Raw genomic sequence first — 15,167 nt, forward strand, 5'->3', positions numbered from 1 at the left:
AACATCTAATCAATACAAATTATTAACTCAACATCCAAATCACAATCAATCAACTAATTACTAATTTACCCTTAATTAGTAACTAGTTTTTAAGATTGAAATTCAGGATGTTATATTAACCTAGAACTATATGTGGCCAATATATAGATTGTTTATGGGTGGTTTGGTATACTACTATAAAATAACCCTATAAGAGTGTTTATTTTTTGCTTACGGAGCACTTTGAAAGTGCTCCTGTATCTAGCACTCCCTTATATATGAGAGCACTTTATAAATTAATCCTATATATAGGAGCATATAGGTGTGATTTTTATACAAGCTCTCTTATATGTCAGAACACAAGGGCATATGGGAGCACTCTAACAAAGAACACTCTTATATTATGCTTACGAGAGTACTCTATAAAAGATTGCTCCTTTATGTATTCATATAGGAGCACTCTTTGTCTAAGCGCTCCCGTATGCTTTTATATAATAGAGATATGCTTTTAAGTACTCCTATATACTATTTTTATTTTTTTTTATTTCAATGTTTTAAAACTTTCTCCTATACCTTTATAAATGACTAATTCCAGTATCAAAAACCAATCCAAAAACAATATTATTAAACATAAAAAGTTGTATACAATGAAAGAACTTAAAAATAAAATAACTACTTCAATTTCCTAACTAATCTAATTTCTAGCTAGTTTAACAAATATAACTATTAGTATTTTTCTAACATTAAAAGCTAGTTACTTATCACAAACAACTATATATATATATATATATATTCTAACCACTGTTGAATTACATCTCTATTTGCTCCATGGTAAAATGTGAGGATCTTACCTTATAGTAATATCCACGCTCCTAACCATTTTTTTTAAGGTACCTATGAAAACAATAAAATAAGTCAATATCCAAATATGTTTGAGACTAAAAGTTCTATCATAAACAAAAAAAAATTGATTCTTTTTTATTATGCTTTAAAAGACTCTGCAATAATAGGATTGAAGGCATTAATTCTAGAAATGGCTTTACAAGACGATGGAATTGTTTAAGGTATTATTAAGACATACTTCAATGAATCTAATCAATCATCACATTAAATTTGGATAGGAATATGACATTCACATGACTAGCTCTCTTAAACTTGAAATGAAAACATCACAGTAAAGTTAAGTGGTAATTAAACAAACCACAAAGGTTGAATGGTATACTTTAAGCCACAAGTAAACAAACTTATTATTAGTAGAGGTATAGGCAAACTATAATTTAACCTTGTGGACAATAATAGAGCTATTCACAATTTGTGATGTGATTTCTATGTTTAAGAATCATTTAAATGCTGCAAGAGGATAGCAACTGAAAGAAAAGTGAAGTTATCAATCTTACTAATCCATGCTAATTTAATTATGTTCTTTTTTCCAAGCAACCATAAAGCATGCATTCCTTTAAGTGAATCATAAGAAAAACTTACCATCTTGCAAAGAAGATATTTAAGAAACTTGATACCACCAGATTGAAAAAAACTTCATAATAAGATTCTCAAAAGCAGCAGATAACAAGTACAAAAATTCATAACATTCTTCAAGGATGGACAAACCTAGTCTAAAGAATTGATTTGAAAAAACAAATCAACCATTACTTTTAAAATGAATGTGAAAATAAAGAATGGAAAATAGTAGCCCATAGCATTTTCAATACCCTCTCTTCTTTGTTAGTCCATAATATAGTAGCCCATAGCTAATTGAAAATTAATGAGCATAGTTATGTCAATGAAAGCAAACTAGGCATTGAATTTTCAAAAATAAAAAATAATACAAGCGACTAAAAGTGAAGATCATACTCCATGGACATTATTTTTAATATAAATGGGACCTTCAAAACCATATCTTCTAAGCACGCAACTTCTAGAACATGATAAAATGCAATGAGACTTGTAAATAATAGCTGAAAAATATACATCCTGATCATTTTCTCGGCCATTGGATAGTTATAGTTCTTTTTCTTATTCCTAAAGAAAAGTCATGGTTACAAGCACCAAAATAGAATGGCCTGCATAAATAATAATTTAGGTAGCCCTCAAGTACAAGAATGGACTTCACAATCGTAAATGGTCAGTTGAGAAAGAGAGGTCTACTGAATAACCTTTGATAGTTCTATCTATTAAGTAATGTAGCATCTAAACACTTAGGCTTCTTTTAGGTGTTCTTCCAATAGCCAAGAGGGAATTTAATGTGTTTGGAGATTCATTTAAAGGCGCAGAGCCATGCTAACTGCTATTTGGATATTTTATTGCATAATAAGAGATAAAAATTAAAAACCAAAGAGGCCAAAATAGGAAAGGAAAACAAATAAATAAGCAAAAGAAAAGAGTGAGCCCTTAAAGTTGGAAAGGACAAGAATCGGTGGAATTACAGATGGAAGGCAAATCGATGGAGTAGTGAAGCTTTCATAGATCTAGAATGACAAGGAGCTCGAGCAGACATAACAAAGGAGGTGACAAAAGAGCTTGAAAGCTAGAATCAGACTCACTTATAGAATCATACTCATGACTAAAACTATCACATTGGTGGCCAGTTGGAATTTGAATCGTCACAGTTGGGAACCTAAATAGAAAATCTAGAATTGTCACGACGAAGGTGAATAGTGGTCAGACACAAGGAAGATTTATAGCAAACAGGATTTATGGTGAAGGGAGATGAAGCAAGTGATGGAAAATAGCTTCCAACTTAGAATGGTGGATCTGATGAAAGGAGGTAGGTCACAACTTTGAAACTGTTAAGTTTGTTAAGGGGCATGATGTGAGAAATGTTTTCAAAAAGAAAAAAATATTTTTTAAAATGAAGACTACCAAAGGGCTTCTCTGTTAAGCACTCTGATATCCCTAGAAAGTACTTTAGAAAGCTAGAAATTATTTTAATAAAATTTGATGCAATTAATTTTAAATAGTAACCAAAAATATATTATAGATGATAAATTAAATAAGACTATAAATAATAAATTATATTTTTGAATTGATTAATGTTACTTTTAAATTATAATAAAAATATATAATCATATATCTTTTGGAGCTCTTATATTAGAAAGTGCTCTGGTAAGGCAAACCAAAATTGCTCTGGTATCATATCATCTTTTGGAGTGCTCCTTTAAAAATTGCTCCAGAAGGCTCAATGTTTTAATTTCATTTTGTCAAAATTTAAAATGACAATATTTTTGAAGCGTTTTTTTAGAAGTGTTCCTAAAAGTTAGATGCATAGGAGTGCTTTTACTTGAAAGTGCTCCTGTAAGCTCTGCCTTTACTTGTAGAAGTGTTTTTTTTTATTTTAAATGCTCTTAATAAGGTGCTTCTGGCCTTTTTTGTAGTAGTGATGAAGAGAAAGGTGAAAAACTCACCTAGACACAAAAAGATAGATACAGATAACTAAATTAAAAATAATTTAGGAGTTTGTAGTGGCTTAAATCATAGCTTAATGGTTTAGTTAAAGAATAGAATTTAGTGAGAGATAAATTTAACTTTAATTAAATACATCCTAATATAATATACTAAAAGGTAATTAAGACATCTTAAAAATGGTCACTATAAGAGAAGGGAAGATAATTATCTAAATTAGAATAATCCATCTTGGGCGGTCAATCTTGATCTCTATTGCTCGTTTGATTGGTAGGTTCATCGTTTTCATCACTTTCATTGTTATTTTTTTGTATTCATGTTATTTAAATTAGTTATCCTTTTTAAAATTGTCTTTTTTTCGCATTTCTAAAATAACAAAGTTAATTGCTTTCCTTTGGGTTCGACCTGAAATACTCCAAATTTATTAGAATGTCAATCTTGTGTATTTGTGAGGCTGATCAATAACTAAACATGGATCAACTTCTAATGTATATAGACATTATATGTCTTTATGAATGGGATGCTGACATGGAAAATAATAACAACAACGAAGGTGATAATGTTGATAATAACAAATGACTAAGTAGTAGTCAAAACTTGTGTGTGGGGTTATATATTAGCGAGGACATTGAATAACAATTGTATTGAGTTTGAGAGATGAGAGTGGTGACTGGCGAGAATTGAAGCCCTCCCTATTTATAACTAATTTTGTTACTAAAATTTACAATCAATATCAATATATCTATAAAATAAAAAACCTCTAGCCATAGTTTCAAAACGGCTTAGTAACAACTTGGTGCTATAGTACCAACTTAAAAAGAATAAAGCAACCAAATGCAACATCATCCCCAAGCACCGAACTCATATTACCAACCAACTGTCAAAAACTTTATTAACTTACAAAGGCTCATCCAATGTGACTTTTATAACTTAAGCACTCTAGCATCTGGCTAGGATTACGTATAGTATATTAAATAAAAATAATAATAAATTGAACACTAAAAAAGGGATAAAAATCATATCATACCCCACCATTGCTACATACAATAAATTGGGACTTTTTTTTGGCCAAGATAACCTAGACTTTAGCATCGTTTTTTATGTTTTAAGGCCGATAGTTTTGTCTTATAGACATAACCCTCTCAACTAATTAGTGTTTTAGTGTTTGGGAATTTTAGGTTTTGAAAACCTTTGAATTTTTTTTTCTAAATTTTGGCTATTGTTAATTTTTAAAAGGTCATCTTGTTCTTGATTAATGTTAAATTTATTTTTGGGTAAAGTGTACTGTCTATGGTATGTAAGAAACATATTGTTACATCTAAAAAATTAGAGTGACTAGCAGGGAATATATGCACTAATATAGATATCCCTTAAGTCTTGATCAATCAAGAAAGAAAAAACTCTAATCTAATACCTTAATTCATGTGAAAAAAATTTAAACATTACAACATTATCATATAAACAAAAAGATTCCCAAACTTTTTGTAAAAAATTTAGCAGAACCTCCCTTATATATAGAACCTCCTGAAATCTCTACAATAACTATATACAATCCAAAACATTAATACAGAGCTCTAATCCTTCACAACAAACAAACAATATAGACTATAGATCAGAGTCCTAGTTATAGGTAACGTGGAATACCCTAAAACATAATTTCAAAATACAATACATAATTAATTATTTACATCAAAGGAAAATATCCTCAAAAATGTTTTGATCAATTCGCAAATGAGTCCCTTAAAGGTTAACAGGAGATGCAACATTAGCTATACTATTTAAGACAAAACAAATACTTTTTAGTTAATAACGTCACAATTTAAAATGAAAGGAAATAAAGAGAATATGTACTAATAACATAATCAGGAATTAACAAAAATATCTATTTGAAAACAAACTAAAAATTCATACCTCATAGGCCACATGATTCAATGTAAATATGTGAATCATATATGTACAAATCCAAGTAATGATGACACATCATTAACATTTCACTTTCATACTATATTATACATGAAGAAATACAATCATTTAATAAATATTATCTTTTTTTAAAAAAAGTAAGTTTTAAAATTCAATTTTTAATGAGATTTAATTAGAATGATTAACAAATGCGAATGCACAGTCTATAAGGGTAAGTAACAAACAAGCATGGCTTAAAGCCATGAAGTAATCAAGCGCAACTAGAAGCCACGAAACAAGTGTAGGCATGAGATTCACAAAACAAACACGACAGAAAGCCAAGATATAAGCGTGGGTGTGAAACTCATGAACAACAATCATGAGCATGAAGCTCACAATTACTGAGCTAGCTGGGATTTAATCATGGTGGGCCAAGAGCTAATGGGACTGCAGTTAGCAATTAGCATTCTAAAATCAGTCCCCCAATTTAAATCAAGCATGCATGGGTTATAAAAATAACCCTTTTTGCTCTTTTCAATTTAATGATCATGAAATAGTATCTTCAATGCTTTCCCATGGATGAATCATAATAAATAATTGTTCTCTAACTGTAAGATTAATCAATATTAACATAGTAGTAAATACTTGTGAGCATTCATTCAAAAGACTAATTCCAATTCCTTTCATAAAATTTGATAAAATGCAAGAATTTCCAAATATAGTAGTTTATCAAAAGATTAAATCATAACATCAAATATGTATATTTTTAATCAAAATTTCAAGGAAAGTAAATTGCTTGCATTTATTGAGAAACTAGAATTACCAAAGCTGATAAATAATATCTATACTTAACAAAGTTGTTTCTAAAATAATCTATAAAAAATAATATTTTAGAAAAATAATTTTATGGGTAACTCAAATTGAGACGCTATTCACTTATCTAATAAAACTACCAAGATAATAATTTATTCCTTATAAACACCTTTCAATCACATCTTTAGCTATACTCTATTACCTAGATTAGAAAAACAAATTAGCATCTCTCTTTTATGATGACTCCACTTCATATATCTTGAACAAACATTCATCAAGTCAAAATTCTTAAATTATTTGAGATTAAACTTCAATAAGTCACTAGATATGGATTCCCATTCTATGTGCATGACAAACTTTAAAAGAAAATAAATTAATGACACTTTCCTTATGTAGAAACCAACATTGGAACTAATCACTCTTGTATATTACCATAGCTAATCATTGGCCTCAATAATAATAAACCTAAAAGAAAATCTGTCATTCTTCATTTAATTTTTAGACAAACATTCATTTTAGTCACCCAAGCCTTCCTTTACAATTGAGATATATGTATATATATATATTCAAGCAATATTTATACTTTTCTAAGTCTTGAACATAGATTAAACATCCTAATTCAAATTTCTATCATTAATATAATGAATATACTTGATTGCTCCATTCCAACCAAATTCCTTTTTTACACATTTAATCAAAGACCTTATGTTCGTCAATGATCAAACTATGGTACAAACTCCTTTCTCTTCAAATATCTTTCAAATAATTTTCATTATCACAACTTAAGTTTACCAATCTTCTCTAATTTCACTTCTTCAACACAAAACAATTTAAACTAAAAAAAAGTCAAATCTAAATCTGCATTCCTCATACAACCACTCAGAGAAAATATAATAGAGGTACTTGCTTAAAATGAGATTCCTAATCTTTAATTTAATCTTGGAAAAACTCCATTCTTCCACCATCATACATGGTCAACATATTAATTAAAAGAAAACAACAAGTTTTAGTTAACCACCCCCTCTACAAATCACTCACACAATAGGGGAAAATCATGGAAGAAAGAAGGTTCAATCATACCACATCTCACACAGTTAAAGAAGAATGAAGATTGAAAATGAAAACCCCTTAATAGCTTATTAGTGATGTTGCTGAAGAGGGGAGGAGAAGGTCTCACCATGCAGAAATAGAAGAGGAGAAGGAAGTAGTTTAAGCACGATGAAAGCAGCACAAACAGAGGAGAACATAGAAGATTTCGAATGCACATTATAACACTTGCCCCGAGTGTTATCCCAAAATCACATAGTTCAAATAAACTAAGTGTGGTTGAGGAGTTGATCCTCTAACCAACTTAAGAAATAAATCATTTAAAACCTTAAAAAAATTATAGATTCTACCTATAGCGCACAAAAGCAAGCTAGACCAAAGTGGAATAAAAAGATGCTGTCATGACAACAATTTCTAGGAGGCGTCGTTCTATCATTCGACCTCCGATCGAAGTGATTTTAAAGCCCAAACATCACATTAAAAGGGTACTATAAGTGTACCAAATTTCAAAAAGATCCAACGGTCGGATTAAAAATTAGACATGTTAAAAGATTGACTTTTTTTTTGTTGTCATGACAGCACCTCCGGACTAACTTCCGGGGTGCACCATTTCATCATCCGACCTCCGATTAGAGTGATTCCAAAGCCCACATGCCAATTTTAAATAGTACTATTAGCATACCAAATTTTGGAAATATCCAACAGACGGATTGAATTTCATGTATGTTGTAACATTATTAATTATTGCTGTCATGACAGCACTTTTGTTGTCATGACAGCTCCTCCGGACTAACTTTCGGAGTGCACCATTTCTCCGTCTGATATTCGATTGACGTGATTCAAAAGCCCACATGAAGCTTATAAAAGGTTTTACTTGTGATCCAAATTTTAGAGAAATCTAACGATCGGATTAAGATTTGGACACCTAAATGTAAAAGTGCAGTTTTTGGTAAAAACTATTTTCAAAATTGTCCAAATCTCATCCTAATGGTCACAAACTTGTGGGAACACTTTGGACACATCAAATAGGACTAAAAACACCTGATAGAACATTTAAATGGTAGAAAAACCCTTTATACCAAAATTTGACTATTCAAGTGCCATTTCCTAAAATGGACCCTAAACCCCCAAAATGCACAAATCACACAAGAGTAGCCAAAAACTATTCCAAATATCATATATACATATGAATACACATGCTAAACATTTTCACTTGGCTCAGAGATCTCTGTGGGGCCCACGCACCCATTCTCTCTATCCAAGGTATATGTTTGCCCATAACACACCATTTGCAATGCAACCACTTTGCATTTGCTCGTAGAATCACATATATATCAAAATAAATATTTGCTTGTAGTGAAAACTTGATTTACTAAATAAATCCATCAAAATCACGTACCATAGCCAAGTTTCCTAGCCACAAGTTTACAAGCAAACAAAAATTCATACACAAGCCATACAATCCACACATACTCATGCACATATACATAATCATATCCTACTAGCACCCTAATCCTAAATACATTACAATAGATTTTCTCAAAAGAAAAGGGTTACAATACTTTACAATTCACAAACAACCCCTAGATCTGCTCCTTTTCCAGTCCTCCACTGGTTCCTTCGCCTGGACCTAGAATATTGAAAAGAAAGGGGTGAGACAATCACTGTCTCAGTAACAGAGAAATTTACATTGATTATTACAAAGCAAGCCATAATCGAATAAACGAATAATAAAATTCAACATAGTATAATTTAGTCATTTAAAATGCATGAATGCATGACCTAGGCCGGCATGGCCTTTCATGACCAACAGAATGCCCCCAGCACTCTTTAACTCACAGGTAAACTTTATACTTACTTGTACCTCCATAGGCACAAAACATAATCTAAGGCATGATCTAATCCACCGAACCACCTATGCCCCTTCAATGTGAATCCTGAGCAGTGAAAGCTAACTCCCTCCCAGAGCCAGCCCGACTTACTCTCCATGTGAGAGCTACCTTGGCCTAGGCACTCAACCTCACATTTCATATGTTGGATTCCCTCTCCTACTGAGAGGTGTCAAACACTCAATACACTAACCACTTTAGTGCACTGAGCCCACAATACGTAAGGCAACACTGAGTACTGGCAGTGTGCCATAGAATATCAAAAGTCCACACCTTCTCATTGGTGAACTCCCACCGAGATCATACCTTTTATAAATTTCCCTTAAATGGTTCCTTAGCCTATCTAAGGTACCTTACTTAGTTACCCTTCCTTAAGTGCAACTTCTATTCTTTATGATTACAATAGATGCAAACAAATCTCGTTTCCATAAAAACATTGTCATTAAACAATTAGAAAACATATTTGCACTATAATCAAAGTAGTACCCCATAACCCCTTATAAAGTACATTTAATCTTTTAAAACACATAATGCCTAATAGCTAGTAATATTTATTCAAAAATAGCTAAAACAAAGTAATAAGAAATATAAATTCCCCTGTTACCTCAACCCTTTGGTACCAAAAGGGTTCCTCTTGTACAAAATAAGGCTCGGCTTGTTCCTTAACTTTCAAACAAATTCCACCAACAATTCCTACAACATATAAGTGATCCACATCACTTATCATGTCAAATAACATTAATGAAGACTATAACTCATACCACGCAACTTGGGTCTATAAGCCATAATCCATCCCAATGGTCCATATATTAAACCAACCATTCACATAGTATCACTTAACCACCAAAACTATTTATTAGCCATCACTAGGCTAATTTCCAATTTATATAATTTTTAATCAATTAAAAACCTTCACTTAGTGTCACCAACTTTCACCATTAGCTCTTATAATGAAAACCGAACCTTAATTTAAATCTTATTGGGCTCAAATAGCAAAATTATAATTAAATCAATAAGCTTAAACCATTGAGGAGAAAAACCCAATCTCTCAGGGTTTAATTTGTGCCAAAAATACCTCTTTTCATCTAATTATCCACTCAAAAAATTAGATTACTATATAGAAACTCAAAACATCCTCCTTAGGATCCAAAGAAACAAAAGCTTACAAGAATAAAACCTTTGGGATCAAAATCTAGAAATTTCCTCTTCCAAAAATTGAAGAAATCAAGAGGAAGGGAAGAGGATTGAAGTAGGGAGTTTACCTATCGTGTAGCCGAGCTTGCAACGACCGCAAAGTCTCCTGAATCCGAGCCTAACTCCTTCTCTTTCTCCTTTCTTCTTCCTCTCTCTCTCTCACGCGTTTCCTTTCTTTTCCTTTTCCTTTTCTGCATTTCTACGTCTGTTTTTACTCTTTAAATTGCTGATCTAAAAGTTTGGGGAAAATTACAAGAAAGGGCCCAACATTTTTTACTATAGCACAAAAGCCTGGGTCAACTTTGATAATTTTTTCCATAGTTCAAAATCAAATAAAACTAAACTTTTGCTAAGAAAAATTCAAACTCTGGACCTCTATTAAATTATTCTAAATTTAATTTAATTATAGATATTTTATTTTATTTTTTTAAAATAAATTCGAGTCTTAAAATTTTTGGGATGTTATACGCATCATTTCTACGATGTCTAATTTAATGTCAATTGATAGTTTCTAATACAAAATTTAAATGCACATCATTTCTATGATGTCTAATTGAGATGGTTCAAGCACCTACACAAAGCTTGTTTCAAAATCTAACTAATGACACTAGTTTCAACTCAATCTAATATATCTATCAAAAATTAGACACTAAGTGCATTTTGGCCACTTTCTACTAAATTTTTGCCACTGAAGTGTCTCAATTCGAAACCAATTGTCATTAGCCATTTTTTAGGCCTTGACCAAGTCCAAATAGACAATACACACCTGATTGACCACATACATGCATAATATGACACACATACACATATTTGGCTTGTAAATCGCCCATTTCACCCTTTAGGCAAAATCACATTTTCATTTCTTTATCTCATACATGGCCAATTCATCACATATAATCTCCACACATCTCACATTCACACACAATTACATTCATCCACAAGCCCATCCAATCATTTCATCATTATCACATATACAAAGGTTAGGGAACTCAAAATCACAAAACACGACATTTAACATAATATGCACATGCTCAAGTCCTAAGACAACTTATACATATTTTTGACTAATAATTTACAAATCATTACACCATATCTTTTAAGGACTTAGCCGAGAGATGTCAACTTAGCCTATATCCTTTCCCTTTAACCTACTAGTACTAGAACCTGAAAAATATAAATAACCATGAGTGAGACAAAAATCTTAATAACCAATATAGCTCATTTAATGCTTATTTTCATAGATAACCATGCCAAAGTAACAAAATAAAGTAATATCACATATATATCAAAATATGAAGAAATATCATCTTTTTAAAACAATTCCCCACAAATACACACTAGTATGATCCTCTAGCCACCGAACCTCCAATGCTCCCCAACATGAAACCATAGGATTTCCTAAATCAACTACTTGTTAACCCGAGCACACTTTTAGTGGTAGAAGCACTCGGCTAAAGGTGATCTAACTGTCTAATAGATTATGGTTTCTCTCTTCACACACTTGTGATAGAGGCATCGTCGACTCCTAACCACACCCTATCGGGCACTAGGGAGTTGCCAAACTACCTAGATGCCCCATAGTAATAGTCTTATAATATGCTATACCGAATTTTCCATTGTAACAGCCCATATAATGCTGCACCTGATGTCCCATGGTGCTAGCCCGACTACATGAATTTTTCACTCACATATCTACATACACACACATCCCCACATATTCTAAGTGAACTCTCACCCCCTGTGATCATGTTCTTTCACAATTTTCACTACTTATACACATTTCCACAACATATATACTCCCATATCATATATGTATATATCTATTAAAATCAATAACCTTTCAAATTCATTCTACAATCTAAAGTTCATGCTAAAACCATTTCAATAACAATCATGCATAAAACTCATAAATTCACAATTTATCATTTGGCATTCACTTCTACATAGTTATAATAGTTAATAAACATAATAAACTGTATGGTTACCTTAACCCTTCTGTTTACTGGAAAGGATTACCTATGTTCCAAACAATCTTGTTTAAGCTCCTTTCTCATAATTCATGCATCATGCACTATAATTTACATAAAATTGGCAACCTAAAATTAATTTCTCTATTAATAAAAGTGCCAATTATCACATTTAAACACTTAATCGTTATCAATTCCACATTTCACACTCGATTATGCACATTACCACTGATTACCCTCATTTCAAGCTTTAACATTTTCTAGCAACTTTCTCTCACTACTCTCTCTCTAGATTAGGGCAAGTCTTGCCTATAGCTCTAAAGTTTTATCATTTTGACTCTAATCGGTTACAAAGCACTAGTTTAGTTTCGAAGAACCTTTTAATTACTATAGGGTAAGAAATCAACTCCTTAAAACTCTCGAATTCAATTTCTCACTATTTATGAAAACAGGGTAGATTTGGAGATTAAGGCAGTATATGACTTACTCAATAAGTAATAGGTCAAAAACAACATCTTTGTTCCTGATTTAGCTTGCCCCAGTAGGTCTCCCCCTCTTCTTCATGTCTGAGCTCTTCTCCCAGGTTCTCCCTTCTATTTTTCACGAGCTAGACATGTCTTATTAAAAAATGTTCTACTCCATATGCCGCAGCACATCCATCCCCTGTCGCAATGCATGGCACAGTGAGGAAAATCCTCACAATGCTCACACGCTTTACTTTGGGACTCCGCTCTTCTACTCATATCTATTCATATAACATCCCAATGAGTCAATATAATACTTTACCACTCAGAATCATAATTCCACATTAAATCACTAATTCATTCCTAATTAGTCATTAGCGCAAGATTAGAAATTCAAGATTTTACAATATACTCTACTAAAATAGCTTAAGTCATTTGGTTAGATACTTCCTAAGTTTATATATATATGATTCATCTTTTAATTTTTAGATGTAAGACTTCTTTTATATTCTAATATTGAGTACTGATGCCAATGACAAGCAGGAATGGGGAAGGAAGAGATGGCAAAGGGTCTTCACTCTTCAACTCAAAGCTTTCCTCTATGTCCAGCGAGTTTGGTGAATCGAGAAAAAGAAATGAGAGAGGAAAAAAAAAAAATCTGATTAGAGCGGAAGGCATGGTTGTAATTTCATAAGGCTAAAATAAAAATGAAACTCCTCTTTTTAGTCACTAAGATTCAAACACAAGACTTGGCAGACGATAAATGAGCTTTAATTCCATTAGAACACCATCCTTCTTTGTAAACCCATACCAAAAAAACATATATTATTATTATTAAAATACCTTACCATAAATTTTTAATTCTAATTAAATTATGGGTTATTACACATAATTCAAGAATGACTTTTAATATCTTAGTTATTAGACGAAAAGATCAGCATGATTCAGCTGGACTCGTTCAAAATTGAAAGGAGAGCGATGAAGATAAAATTAGAAAAGGAAGGGAAAACAAAGGGTAAAATAGCGGGTATATTTTACGATAACTTACCACTGCATCAAATGATAGAATTTATTTCATCCAATCATAGATTATAGCATCAGGATTGTAGAATTGAATCGAGCTAGTGACAAATTTAAGATAGAATATATTTTTAACAGCATAATCATTCTTCTAATTACAACTCAATAAGTTATTTACCATCCTCATGAATTTTTGTTTCCTTTATTAAGACAATCATGGGAACAACATGAAGAAGGCGAGGATGAAAATGAACCGACATTGTGAATCTTAGACAACCAAATACCTTATAAATACACCTCAAACACAATTCACGAGGAGTAAATCATCCACTTGTGAAAAGCACTTGAAAGACAAGAACCAACATAAAAACAGAGTCAAACAATAGAAAAATAAGGAATTTAGCTAATAATCAAACTGGAATATACCAAGTGACATCTATCTTATCATCATGGGATTAACTTCTTATGGATAGAACAAGCACGGTTCTTTGGACCAATATTATCAGCAACACATGGAGCTTTCGTGCCTTCACTATCTTGATACCAAATTGATCAATTTTCCACAAATTCTCTCACAAACAAATACAACATTTTCATGGTCACATGTTGCAACACCACTATGTGCGATATATTCCCTTCGTTAGCTAAAATCCACTTACGAGAAAAAGCATCATCGAGAGGCCTCTCAAATACTATGATATTGCGAAACTTGTTCAGCATGAAGGTAGATTGCTTTGTTGATGCACTCATTCACATCTTCTTGAAGTCCATTAAAACCTCTCTTGTTGAAAGCATACTAGAGGAAAATTGAAGCATGGCCTCTTTGGCTTCCTAAGATGGTGGTGTCTCTTGAAGCAATGTATTCTACTTCTTCAAAGATAATGGATGCGAAAACCGACAATTTCATCAATAGATTTCAAATTCAAATTAACTGATTAATTAGAACCCTTTGATATTTAAATTAAACTTTTTTTCAAATGGGATTCTAAGTTTTTGCCATTAAATAAATTAACATTATTGAAAATAAAATTAAATCAGATTTTTAGACTATATGGAAGCATAAGATACAAATTGTATGGAAAACATTCCATGAAAAGGGACAAAAAATATCCTTTAACAAAATTATGGGACATTTGCCGCGGCCAATGATATGTTTACTATAGCAAACCACACTGAGGTTAATTTGATCTACACTGTAGTCAACATTCAAAACACATAAATGGTAGGAATAATTTGCTATGAATTTCAAAGTTCAAGATTCAGAATGCCACTCACACAATAATTTAGGATTTACGGTGCTCATTAACAAATGATACATCAGCAAGGGACTACCATATCAGCATTTATTAGACCCCCTAAGTGTAGTGTAATGGTGTTAAATATAAGCTAACAGTAGGGGTAATTTACTATAAATTTAAAAGTTTAAAGTTCATTTTACACAATTTAAGAGTTCAAGGTTCAGAATACATTTTGTGTAATACTTCAAGGTCTAG

This window comes from Prosopis cineraria, unplaced genomic scaffold (genome assembly GCF_029017545.1).
Source record: "Prosopis cineraria cultivar Desert tree isolate PC_DT_omini unplaced genomic scaffold, ASM2901754v1 PC1, whole genome shotgun sequence".
NCBI classification, from domain to species: domain Eukaryota; kingdom Viridiplantae; phylum Streptophyta; class Magnoliopsida; order Fabales; family Fabaceae; genus Prosopis; species Prosopis cineraria.